This window comes from Cottoperca gobio, chromosome 6 (genome assembly GCF_900634415.1).
Source record: "Cottoperca gobio chromosome 6, fCotGob3.1, whole genome shotgun sequence".
Classification (NCBI taxonomy): domain Eukaryota; kingdom Metazoa; phylum Chordata; class Actinopteri; order Perciformes; family Bovichtidae; genus Cottoperca; species Cottoperca gobio.
The window spans coordinates 19,711,120-19,724,741 of record NC_041360.1 but is presented as its reverse complement, the minus strand read 5'-3'; the positions used below and the strand labels follow the sequence as shown (position 1 = coordinate 19,724,741).

At 42.0% G+C, this 13,622-nt stretch overlaps 1 pseudogene; it reads left to right on the top strand.

Annotated features, from left to right (window-relative positions):
• The first annotated feature begins 283 nt into the window (after positions 1 to 283).
• Positions 284 to 13,211, top strand: LOC115009994 (transmembrane and coiled-coil domain protein 3-like; annotated as a pseudogene).
• The last annotated feature ends 411 nt before the right edge of the window (positions 13,212 to 13,622 follow it).

Genomic DNA, 13,622 nt, shown 5'->3' with positions numbered 1-13,622 from the left:
TAAGCTTTGTTCACTCTCTTTTAAATTGAAAGTCATTTATCATAAGACGCCATAAAGTAAAACCACACTTTAAACCATGATGGACATATTGTGGGAATGTAATTATGTAAGGAATTCCTCTTGATCACAAACATACCTCAAAGACATAAATTACGAGCCTGGTTTTTTATTTTTTTATATATCAACCAGTGAGAGAGGCACGTGTGTTGAACGAGTTAACCCCTCCTCGCGCAGCCTCCCTCCTCGCGCAGCCTCCCTGCAGAGAGGAATAGGCGGAGTTTTTGTTTTTGTGTATTGAAGAAGGCAGTCAGAGAGTATGTGTGTAGGCTGCGTGTGTGAGGGAGAGAGAGGGGGAGAGCAAAGGGGCTCAACATGGATACGAGATCAAGACGTGAGTTGTAAACTAGTCTTGAATTGAAGAACCACCAGCTCCTGACTGACCACAAACACGGGTTATTATGCCCAGCGCCAACGTGTCCGTGCGAAGTTTATCCGAAGAGGAGAAATACCTCAGCAGCCGGATGGTGAGTAGCCTATCATGTGAGGTGTATTTTGCAGCATTGTTGTGTCATAAACGGCAGGTCCCTTTACTGTACCAGCGATACATTGTTGTCGGTTGATCTCCACGTCATGAGAAACCAACAGCTGCGCCGTCAAAGCTGCACATTTGCCCTAACAAAGAGCCTCTAACCCCGCGATGCATGTAGGCAAATAACGCAGAGAAAGGAGCATGTCTTTATGGCGATGTTGTGTAGTGGTACAAGGAGATCTTGAAGTATCTGTCACTGTAAACTCCGGGTACAAAAATCCTGTTCGGCACATAATGGGTTTGTCCACATATTGGACGAAATACAATCTTTCTGTGCTGCCTGACATCGACATTTGGACTGAAACTAACGATTTTGTACTATATCGATGATTAGATTAATAGCGAAAAAAGCCAACCACATCCCAGAGCCTAAGTTGATGTCTATAAATTGCTTGTTATGTTCAACATATTTTCAGTTTTTTAGAAACATGCAAAAATATCCACATGTGTGAAGTTGGATCCAGAGGATTTTGAGGGATTTGGTTAATTATTTTCTGCCTTTTGACAATTTGATTGATTTTAACCAAATGTTTCAGCTCTAATTAAAATTTGTAGGCATTGCCTCAATTTTTGAGACACATTGTCCCAACAACATGTGTTGTAGTGCCACGGAGTGACCAAGTACAGTCAGTAATGAATACTTGTTGTGTTTGAATTGAAACCGGTGATTTTCATGGATGTTGATTTATCCATATGGCAATTCCTCTATGCTGTAGTTTGTTTTGTATTCCAGGTGTTTCTAATATTTGGCCTCATCAAACCGAATAAGATAAACAAAGCATTTCTCATACAATACGGTTTAATACAATACAACATGAAAGTCTTAAGCAGTTGTTTTCGTATTGCTTCTTGTTTTGTTGCAACTCAATGACTCAAAGCCTAACCTGGTTTTTCAAGAGTAAACCTGACCTCACCTTATTTGGCTCATGTTAACTATTCTCTATATCCATTTAGGAAATATAGCAGATGTAGAAGGATCTTCTCTGAAATAAAACATAATGTTCTTTTGGAAAATATAATAGATTTTTGTGATAGTGAACACATTTACCGCTACACAGATTCTCACATGTCTTCATCACACATACACACTACAGCACCGTCAGTAATGAGTGAAGTGTGTATGTTTTTGTTTAGATGAATTCAAAGCCTTCTACAAAGAGGGGATTGTAATCACAAAGAGACATGTCCGGATTACTGTCAGAGCGTATCTCATATTATGTCTTAGAAATATAGTCCGACAATTGTGTTGTTGTCGCCCAAATCACACATGTAAGTGTTTTAAAGACTGTACAGCATACAACTCTTCTTAAACCACTGAGTCACATAAGAGGAAAAGCCCCCAAAGCACCTTCTACATCACACTAACAGGTTTTGGGTAAAACCACCCGAGCCTTTAGCAATGTTAATGTATGTATCAGATCAAAAAGTCCCCTAATATGCTTTGGCAGATCAACCTGAGGTGATCTCGGTCACGGTGACACAGAGGAGAGGAATGCTCTGTCAAGTGTGATGCTTGTGCAACCAGAAAGTCAGTCAAGTATCGTGCAGCAGGTTGTTTCTCTTCTTAGTATATGCATGAGCCTTCAGGGCTTCCACGCTTGTCACCTGTAAGTCTTCAAAGGGATCCGGCGTCGAGTCTGAAAGAGAGCGCTGGCAGCAGCTTTTGTTCGGCCTGTTTATCGCTTGTTAAAACTGCTCTGCGTACAACTGCAGATACTTCCCATTAAAATGTAACACTAACTCTTCTAAATGACAAATGAATGAAATCAATAACATTTCCCCTGGAGTAGAGCTCGAAAGATTCACAGTCAAATAAATTGAGCTAGCTTCTCAAGTAATTATTCTGTTGTGGTCTATTTGCCAACACAATATAATGGAACAACATATCTTCACGATTTGGCTGATTTATTACCACTGGCCTTCGTAATTATGCTTTTCCTCCCTTTCTTGGCCGTAAAATGACATTCCAGTTTTGTTCCTCCAAAAAGCCATTGTGCGGCAGATATAGTGGGTTACAGGCCAAAGATGATGCAACACCTCAGTTTGAGTCTTTAACCCTCACTGGATGTCATTTCTCAGTGACAGTGGCAAACACGTAAGCCATCACATCAGTATAATAATCAACCTTTTAATGTATATGTCCTGTATGTGTAAAACATTAACCTGAAACGATCTTTTTTTTAAGGTCTATTATGTTTTTAATGGCTCACAAGCTGCTTTACTCGACACCAACCGCGCTACGTCATTGGCTCTATTCATTCTCTCACTTTGAATCAGTGCATTGAAAGTAGCTGCTTATTTATCTTAATTGAATCCCATTCAATACTTTCCCAGTCCTCGGGGGCAAGCAGGCGCTGGGAGTGTTAATGGGCTATTGATTTAGCCCTGGAACAGCTTGTCTATGAGATAATAGTGAATATGTCTTAAGCAATTCACTCCACTGACCTCTCCGGGCATTACTCATTCAGGAAACTCAAGACTTCATACTCTGTTGCTAGTTTTATTTCCTCTGTTGGTCTGATGACTGCTTGGCCTCTAGAGAAAAAGTTTTGCAATCAAAGTGTGTTCCTCATAGACAGCTGTGGGATGCAGATGAGAGGAGGAGGAGGAGTTGATGGGTCAGCTTTCTGACTACAATCAAAGATGTGCTCCCTGTCGCTCTCTCTCTGTCTCTCTCTGGTTTTCTTCTCTCTGTGTGAGCTCTGAGTGGGATAGTGTCTGTATCCATGAGGATCAGCTGGAGGGAATACCAATAAGCACTGCAGGCTACTTCCCCTCTGTGGTTCTGTTCTCTGCTGAAGGGATGGTTTTGTTCCATCTCAATGAGTGTGCCAGCTCTATTGCCCCCATGTGTGTGTGTGTGAGTGAGTGCGTGTGTGTTTATTTGGGGACTTGACTGAGAGAATAAGTTCCACCTTATTCACCACAGCCTCAACATGTTGTTCACTGCAAACACCTGTGCTTGCGGCTGCGAACCTGCATGACCTGAACTTACATTGTGATCTGATGACTTCACAAGATCACTGTAGCGATTGTGAGCACATGCAAACATTACTTCCTTCGTAACGGGGACAATGCCTTCCTGTTTGCATAAGAAAAGTCTCGGGTTTTATCAACGGGGAGGGACAGTGAGTTCAGCAAGAAACCGGCTCAGTATCTGTACAAACTGCTAATCTGAAGAACCAATATTTATTTCACTAATACTGCTCAGTATTTACTAAATACACACCAATTTTGAATAATGTCTGTGCTTCCACTTTACTCCAGCTCAGGACTTTAATGCTGTATTGCTGCTTTGCATGTTTCTTCCGGTGCTGCAGTGGGTAGATGAGCGTAAGGTCTGTTTTTGCATGAAAAATTGAATCACCAACTAGATCATTGATCCAAGAGAGAGCACACTGCAGTGCAAGATAAGCAGCATCTGCAACACCCCCTGCTTTGCCCCAAAAATGTAGCTTAGATTTGGGTGGATTTCTCAAGCAGAACAGCGAACAGCTCTCCCTTGTTGGGCTAAGATTGAGGCTAATGCAGTTGGATCTTTATATTATGCTGTCTAGCCAGGTCAGAGCATATTAAATAGGTCATGGTGTTGGACAGACGCTGTGTGCTATGTAGGGCAGCGTGGGGGACAGGGGGCTCAAACAGGGCTGAGGTGTAAGGGAGGCAGCCCCGGGGGCACACAGGGCCTCCTGGAGATCCTGTTGGTGGAGATGGTGATGATTATTGGGATGATGTGTGCTTGTGTTTCGGAGCACCCACCCTTTTGTTCTATTACTGTCTATCTGTTTCTGTAGCTCTTTCTCTCTCTCTCTGTTCGATCTCCCGTTTTCTGTCCTCTCTTCTTCTGCTCTACTGACACACTGATATCAATAAGTGAGTCAAACACCAGTGGGAGTATGCCTGGCTTGTTCATTTCAAAGACGACATTTTTCTCACATTGATAGTGATAAACCAGATTGCAAGCATATGTTCAGACACATGGGTATCACACAGTCCAGCTTTTAATATTCCAAAGAATTACCGTCAGTGAGCGCAAGTAGGAGCTCCTGTTGCTCAAGGACAGCCATACAGGTGAACTCTACCCTGTGCTGAATCTGTGACCGCTCAGTTAAGCACCGTCCACCTAACTGCCAGACTTTACCGCTGCCATCTGCAATGTTGTAGCGGCTTTTCCCCTAGTTTCTTTGGGCTTTCACCCCTCCCGTTGTCTCCAGCCATCCCAAAAAGGCCGTTAATCCTCACCCTGTTTCACCCTTCTACCTCAACAACCCCTGGAGAATGCCTGCATTAGTGAGAAACGGAGAGAAAAGTGGGGCAGCTCCTCAGCATATTTGGAAGGATATTTTCATCAGCATGAGTTTAATTCATTTAGCAGAGCCATTCATCCAGAAAGACCCTCACATTTCTCCAGCAGTTAGTCACCGTGGGTAGAAATCTTGAGTAGCAGCAGCAGCAGCGACGGCGGTGGAATTCTACTTATTAAATTTCTTATCAAAAAATTGCCAAATATCATACACGTTTTTGGCTTTGAGTGTGTGTTAAACATCTGGGTCGTGTTATCGGCGCTTTCCTCATGAATCGCACCTCGTTCCGCCAAAAGCCTTCTTGTTTTTATAAGAAAAGTCTTACGCTCGTCACTCCAGCTGTGTGATACAGTTTTGGCTGGACATGCACTACTCCAGGTGCTTTTGCTGCAGGCCTCAGCAGTGATTCATCAATGGCTGCCAGCCAGGTCACAATTTGATCTATTTCACACTCATCCTACATCTGGGATATCGCAGAGCCTTGAAGCAATAAACCTACACCCCTGTTTACTGTGTTTGGCCACTATTGCTACAGAATCGAATATTGAACATTTCAAAGTTAAGACTGATGCTTGGAGAGTGCCCGAGGAGCCAGATTAGTTCCAGTGCTGCATAAATAGCATGCAGTCTAAGCTGCCTGGTCGAACAGGCAGCTCTTTGTGTTTGTTGTTTGAAAACTAAAACGATTGGGTAATATGAGCAACCTACACACAAGCCTGCCCTACACTTCCTCTTGAACAAGGAGCATATTAGTGCTCCTCTGTCTTTTGTATGACAAACAGGTTTGACAAAAGGACGACTTACGTGTGATCCTGATTCTTTTGACAAGAAATATTGCATGCACAAGGAGCAGGGTTGTGATTGGGCGCAGGGCTCCTCAGGCTATACGTCAGGCCAGTGAATCCATATGCAGTAGCTCGCTCATCAGAGTCCTAGACAGAGCAGAGGTGTAGGACATGACAAAGTGTGCTTTTTTCTCCGCAGACAAAGAGTCCTGTGTTCAAGAAGGACAGATGCCAGAGAGGGGGAGAGAGTGGGATGAGGACAGAGACTGAAATACCCAAGGCATGCTTGTAGAAAGAAGCATGGCATTCTCTGCTTACACACTATTCATAAATAAGTATGTAATATGTTTGTACAGTATAATTATAAGCACCGTAATGAAACAACTACTATTTTTATATACGTACATGTACAAACAAGATTAGAGTTCTAGTACAGCCATGATAGCAGTTGGTTGAAGCTGTACTTGCTTTCAGGCAAATGCTAATGCTAGCAGGGTAACATGCTGATGTTTAGCAGCAGGTATGTTTACCATCTTAGTTTAGCTTGTTAGCATGCTTACATTTGCTTATTGGCACTGAACACAAAGTACAGCTGAGTATGACTTGAACGACATTTCCGGGTTTTAAACCAAAACGTGTTGGAAACATTGAGCATTTGACCACATGATGGGGATTACAGGAAATACTAGTCTGTACCACAGTAGTGAGCTGACACACGTTTCTGTGTTGCTCACTATAGTGTAAACACATTCTGATAAATGGGGAAGTCAGAGATGATACTCACTAGTATCACCCTCACAAACGAGTTTGACTAGTTGATTAAGTATAAGGTCACAATAACAACAGCAAGTAAATGGGAATGTGTATTTGCTTAAATTAAATCCAACTGGTGTGAAAGAGGAATAATTACTCCTCTTAAGAAGTGAGAATATGTTTCAGTTGTATCGTCTGTTACTCAGTGTGTGCGCACCAGTGCAGTCATACTTAATCACCCTGTTATTGGTAAACCCTGTCTTGAGCACCACCTGCCAGTCATGTGTCGAGGAGTGCCAGTGTGTGGTGAACTCTAGATGCATTGGTCTATTGTAAAGGCACTTAGCTTGCAATATGTAAGCATTACGTGGTGATGTGGGAATGCTAACTCAGCCCTAAGCCGGCCTGAGTTAGCTGTGATCTGTTTATTTGCTTGAAACTAGCCGTGTTATATTCGTTAAGGATTAGTGCAGCTTTGTACAGCCCATAGTGCTTGTTGTATTAGGCTTGATCAGCTTACACCTCCTGGCATTACACTGGTGTTGTATTGTAATCAACTTGTTTTTTATTCCTTCGTCACATTTCAGCCTTCGTTACACTTGAAATGAAACTTCTGTTCTAAAAATGCTCCTCCGAAACCAAATGAAGTTCTGTCTTCACAGCTTTGCTCAGTTTCCCCTTTTTTATATAAAGCCTTTATGTTGCCTGTCATAGTTTAACTTGCTTACTTAAGACATATTTATTCTGTTTCACTTCCTCAAGTCTACAGCAGACTTCTATGCTCGACAGACTGACAGGTCAGTCAGACATCGACTGTAATGTTGAGCCTTTATCAGGAAAATGTTGCTTTACTGTAAAAATACGGGACAATGTCTGGATTTCCTGAGCCTTGTAGCCTTGTGTGACATTACCACTGACCTACTTCTTCTACACACATTAATGGCTGTTTTCTGAATGTGTCAACAGTGCTATACTGTAAACAAACAGGATTAAATTCTGGATCCTAAAACATAACAGATGTGCCAAATAAGAGCATTACATACACACCCAGATGGTCTCACTGTGGCAATAGCAGTAAAGCTAAATAGAGCAGTGGCAAGGACTCGTCATGTAGAACTACTGTATATGAAGAGCAAATTCAGAAACGTAAAAAACAAAAGCATTAAAGGAAATGTTTTAATACCCGGCTCTTGTTTTCCGGTCATCATTGCCAACATTTTACTCAACAGCTACTCATTTTGAATGTTCTTAGCCCATTAAATGGCCGTCATCACTCCCATTATCATACTTCAGACGGTGCAAACTGCACCTACCTCACAGAGATATAAGGAAGCATGGGGCATAGCAACACCAGCAGATCAAATGTTAAAAAACACCCCCCCTCCCCCCCCCAGTTTAACCCAATTATTGATGAATGAGTGAAAATAAAATGTTTGATACAAGGGTCCATTGTATCGCAGAGCTGCTTAGCAGCCGCCGCTGCCTTTAGTTGTGCAAACTAGAAAATAGTCTCCAATTTAAAACTGAGTGAGATGTTCCCTTAAGGTTTCATTTGTAATGCATGAAATTGGAAATGTAGTCGTTGTTTACCTTTTCCAGATGACTTGTTTTGCTAATTAGACACATTTCCATAGTAAAGGATTATCCCTGCAAATGCTCCATATCTAATAGAGTATGTGTATCTGATTGTTGTTTCTCCTCCTTGTAGGACCGGAGCACTGAGAGCAGTTTCGTGAGCATCCCTGGGTCAATGCGTCGGGGCTCTTCAGAGACCAATTTGGACTTGGATCTGAGTAATGGAAGTCCTGGACCTGCTCTGGGCTTCGAGATCCAGCGTAGTCGTTCTTGCTTGGACAGCCTCCAGCAGAAGATACTGAAAGTCACGGAGCAGCTGAAGATTGAGCAGACGGCCCGGGATGAGAACGTAGCGGAGTACCTAAAGCTGGTGAACAGTGCGGACAAGCTTCAAGTAGGGCGCATCAAGCAGGTGTTTGAGAAGAAGAACCAGAAGTCAGCTCAAAACATTGCCCAGATGCAGAAGAAGCTGGAGCAGTATCATCGAAAGATGAAAGACACTGAAATCCACCACAGCCCAACACCTCATCCCGCTTGCTGTCAAACACAGCACCATGCCCAGGGAGTCTCCCAGACAGCTGCTGAGGGATATGACTGGCAGTGGCCGACATCCGACCATGGACAAGATCAAGACCATCGGCCCAGGTGTTTCCCTCTCCCCTCCTTTCTTCTTCAGCAAGCCCCGAGAGTTCGCCAATCTTATCAGGAACAAGTTTGGTAGTGCTGACAACATTCGCCCACCTCAAGAACTCTCTGGATGCTTCCCCTGCGCTGCCCACTGACAGTGCAGCAAAGGGGCTGAGTAGCAGCACCTCTATGGTTGGCAAGCCTAAGTATCCCAGTGATGATGAATGCTCCTCGGGGAGCGCCTCCATTTCAGCAGACAGTAACGGGAACCCAGCGGGGGGAGCGGTGTCAGCGGGCCAGCAGGCTGGGGGAGACAGCCAGAGCAGACTAGCCCTGAGCCTGGAGGAGGTGACGGAGATCAAAGAAGCCCAGAGCCAGCTGGAGGAGGATCTGGAGGAGATCAAAGTTCAGTTCAAGAGAGAGTATGGCATCATCAACCAAACACTGCAGGAGGAGCGATACAGGTATGTTTATACAACTTAACGATATGTTTTATTCTCTTTGGTGTCACCTATTGCGATAAGATGTGTTTTTGGATCTCACTCATGTCGGTCAGTTTGCACCTGGGCCTTAGTTTCGCTCTTTTTCTTTTTTCATAAATAGTATGCTGCTTCACACACAATTGAGTTAAAGAGCGAGTCTGTTGCTTTAGCGCCGCCTACCCTCTCTGACTAGGAAAAAGCTTCACAAACCTTTTCACTGGGAATGTTGCCATAGACACCCAGTTTGTAATACTGCAAATGCTTTCATCAGTGGGCCATAGGCTCAATCACCATTGTGTTGCTTAACTCAGTGATATAGTGAGTTATCTATTTAAATGAAAATCTTTAAGATTATTACTTTAGTAGTTCGTTGTCCACCACGCATGTCTAATGTTACGTCTATTCTCTAATTGAGAATAATTACTTTTCATCTATAAATGTCAACAACCATTGCATTTGGAAATAAACATAAACTAAATGGTAGATGTAATTCATCACATCGGCAAAATAACTTCCTCTACAGTACGTTCAAATCTGCCCAGAAATGATCATTTTAAACGAGTATTTCTGCATCGTCCATCAGGTACGAGCGTTTAGAAGACCAACTAAACGACCTGACAGAGCTTCACCAAAATGAGATGACTAATCTGAAGCAGGAACTGGCCAGCATCGAGGAGAGGGTCGCCTACCAGGCTCAAGAAAGGGCCAGGGACATACAGGTATGTATCAGTAAATCTATTCTGAGTGATCCTTGACCTGGAAACTGCAGACCACGTGATTTACCCCGTGGGTCATCACGGTCTGGTATTAGCAGGCAGCTCAGATTAAATTCAAATGTATTTTTTGGGGTTAAAGTCAAATCTTAACACATCCTTGACGCTTGTCTGACATCCTTTAATAAGTATATTGTTATACGGCTTAGTGATGAAGCATTACCATTTATATGTGAATGTATTAGTTGCCTATTTGTAATTGTTCCCTTCATCAGATAACACTATTTTGTCATTTGACATTTTCTCTCTCTCTTTGTGTCTCTCTGCTGATACATAATTCATCTTTAATCAGAATTTGAGTAATTGAGCGTCAGCAAAATGCCCTTTGACCATTTGGGAAACATTCATACCCTGAAAGTCTCTCTCTCTCTCTCTCTCTCTCTCTCTCTCTCTCTCTCTCTCTCTCTCTCTCTCTCTCTCTCTCTCTCTCTCTCTCTCTCTCTCTCTCTCTCTCTCTTAGGAGGCACTGGAGTCGTGCCAGACGCGAGTGTCCAAGCTGGAGCTCCAGCAGCAGCAGCAGCAGACAGTCCAGCTCGAGAGCCGTGACGCCCGAGTCCTGCTGGGAAAGAGCATCAACATCATGCTGGCCATCATCACCGTCATCCTGGTGTGCGTCTCCACTGCTGCCAAGTTTGCCGCTCCACTGATGAGGAGCCGGCACCATGTGGTAGTTACCTTACTGGGAGTTTGTTTTTTAACCATATTCTGGAAGAACTGGGAGCGTTTACAGTACGCCATCGACAGGTTGCTGGTGCCTGCCTGATAGTGAAGAGTGTACACTGAAAATAACACTGCACAAACATGGACGCTGTCTGTTGCCAGGATAGGACTGTCTAAGAGGATTGGTTGTACAATCGTCAGTAGACATGATCGCCATGCATTGACAGAGGTCATTGTTTTTTAAAGTCAAACTTAAATTAAATTTTGGTGATTTTTCTCTTGTCTAGAACGTGAATGTGTGTTGCTAACAATTTGCATTAAACCTTTTTAAAATAATATTTATATAACAGTTAAATACATTTATAAATTGTGTTACTTCTCCAAGGATTGCTATGGAATCATCACAAGAAATAAATAGTCAATTCAAGGATCAAGAAGGGCGGAGAGAAGTGTTTATTAGACTTAATCTTTCTGTCTTCTGGGAAATAATCAATAGATGAGGTCAAATTTGGCAAATGATGATTCTTTCTCATTTTGACTTTAACATATCTCAAACTGTGACGCACAAACAAAACCTCAAGCTTGGTATCTTGTTGGCCACAGTTATGAAATGCTAATGTAACTCTAATAAGAATAGTTGGACATTTGGGGAAATATGCTTATCTCACATCTCACACTTGATACCATTTTATATCTGTACAGTAAATGTGAAGCGACTGCCAGCAGACAGTTAGCTTAGCTTAGCATTAAGCTCATGTCATCCAAACATTTTGTTTGTTTAACCTTCACAAAAACCAAAGTGTAAGAACGTCACGTTGTGGGACTATTTCTTGGCCCAGGCCTACTTCCAGGAAGTGATTGCTTCCGGCAAAGAATTAGTCGGGCACATAACCTAGAACATATCATTTTTACACTTTGGTTTTTGGTTTGTGTTTTTTAGAGGTACAGAGCTTCCTCATAGGCAGATTTTGTTACCTGTGCACAGATACATGCTAGCTATTTCAGTTTAATCTTATGTCAGAGGACAGTGTAGAAATGGGGAAGAGAGGAATGGGTCTGGAATACGACACAACAAAGCTCCCAAGTCCTGAATCGAACCATTGGTGAATTGCGGCGACCAAGGCGCTCCGTACTTTCATATTCAGCGTACAGACACGAGTGGTATCAATCCCCTAATCTATCTAATTCTCTGCAATAAGCGTATTTCCTCAAATGTTGAACTTTTCATTTAAATGAAGAATCTACAGACTAAAGCACAGAGGCAGTGGACATCCTGTTTTTTTTTTTTTTTAAATGTGTACCTTTGTCTGTCCTGTGTGTTCTGTCATCTCGTAATGTGTTTCTGTTCCTGATGTTTAAAGTGCAATATGTTTGATTTCTAAGAGCACTGTTTTAAAAAATGTTTTTCCTTAAGCAGTGAACGTTTTACAGTGAGTGGGTGCTGGTGCTGTGGGGAGAGGGGGGGAGGGGGGGGGGAGGGGGGGTTGGTTGAGGAAGTGTCATTAATGTTGGTATGAGAGATCCATAACCACTGAAGCCACTGCTGCGCTCTGATAGGAGCAGCTGTTTCCTCTCTCACCGCATTACCGTGCTGCTAGTGTGGTAATATGAACGCACGGCAACTCCCAGGCACACACACCCAAGCAACACTAAACGGAGTCCGTCACTCGGCTCTCTTTATGTCTCATGGGTCGGGTGTTTGTATTTGACTAATAATGTGATTGAGAGGCGATGGGTTATACTGTGATAGGCCTTTTTCTGAGGAAAAATGCAATTCCTTTTTTCTTTTTCTTTTTAAGAAGCAACACGCCTTCAGTACTCGAATGATGACAGAGGAGCATGTTACAAACTCTAAGTGATGAAGACAATTTGTGATTAATGTGTTCTTTCATTTTTGTCTTACGAACATTGCCTATGATGATCTCACATGAAGCTACGGACCACTTTTTAATGTTTGTTTGCCATAATAACATGTTTGTGTTAATGTTTGTTGTCTCTCTGTGTTTCTACTTACGGTATCATATTTGTTGTCCCTGTATTGACATATTTGAGGACGTTTTACAGACGGAACTACAAATCTGGTTTACATTCTGTTTTCATCTCTGATGCACTACGTTATCAATCAGTTGTATTTTCATGCATTACGTGCCTTTTTCTGACACTCTGTTAAATTAAACAAGCCTTTTTAATCAACTCGTGACTGATGTTTGCATGTGTTTGGTAATTTGTCATCGTATTGGTGAAGTTATTGCTTTTATTTCTTACATATTCCAGTATTGAGACGTCTCAGTGTAGACAACAGTCAGAAATATCAGATAGTTTTTTTTAATCGCTTTGGAAATTTTGGTCTTAACATTCTCTTAACTGTAGGGTGTAATTGTCACAACTGTTAAAGTGGGACATCACAACTCTATTGCATGTGTGCTAAAGGTAGTAACTTACCCAAAACATTTCATTCATGCAAAACTCGAGTTATTGTTTAGATGTTTTCTTTTATCCAAGGCAGTCAACCCTTGAGATGATTCTGTCTGTTTTTGTTCTACTTTTTTTGTTGACACCGACTCCTTACTGTACCGCACAACAATGTCAGTTATGTCTAGCTGGATGCTATTGTGTATCACACTGTGCTTTTTTTTTTAGATTAAATACTATACAATACTGTAGTACAAAGATGTACATGTGTTAAATGTACTGCAAACAGATCTTTCATGTTAAGTCATATTGTGATTACTAGTTCATCACTGTCACCTAGCAGGTCATCTAGATTGTTATGTAATATACATGTATATCTGACACATTTTGAGAATCAACATTTTTGACCACTAAGCCACGTGCAAGTGGTTATTGCGCAAAATATACTTCCTCTTTTGCCAACACGTGCTTGAACGAATGAGACATTCAAATCTGTTGTGAACAACAAACTAATTGTTTGGAGATTTGAATATACTGTTTTGAAAAAAACAATTCTCATCCATAAAATAGATTCAAAGCGAATGAGAAAAACTGTAAAAAGACAAACATGCATACAGTTCTAAAGTTACACTCAATGAATACCACAAATAATTGCTGTTCTC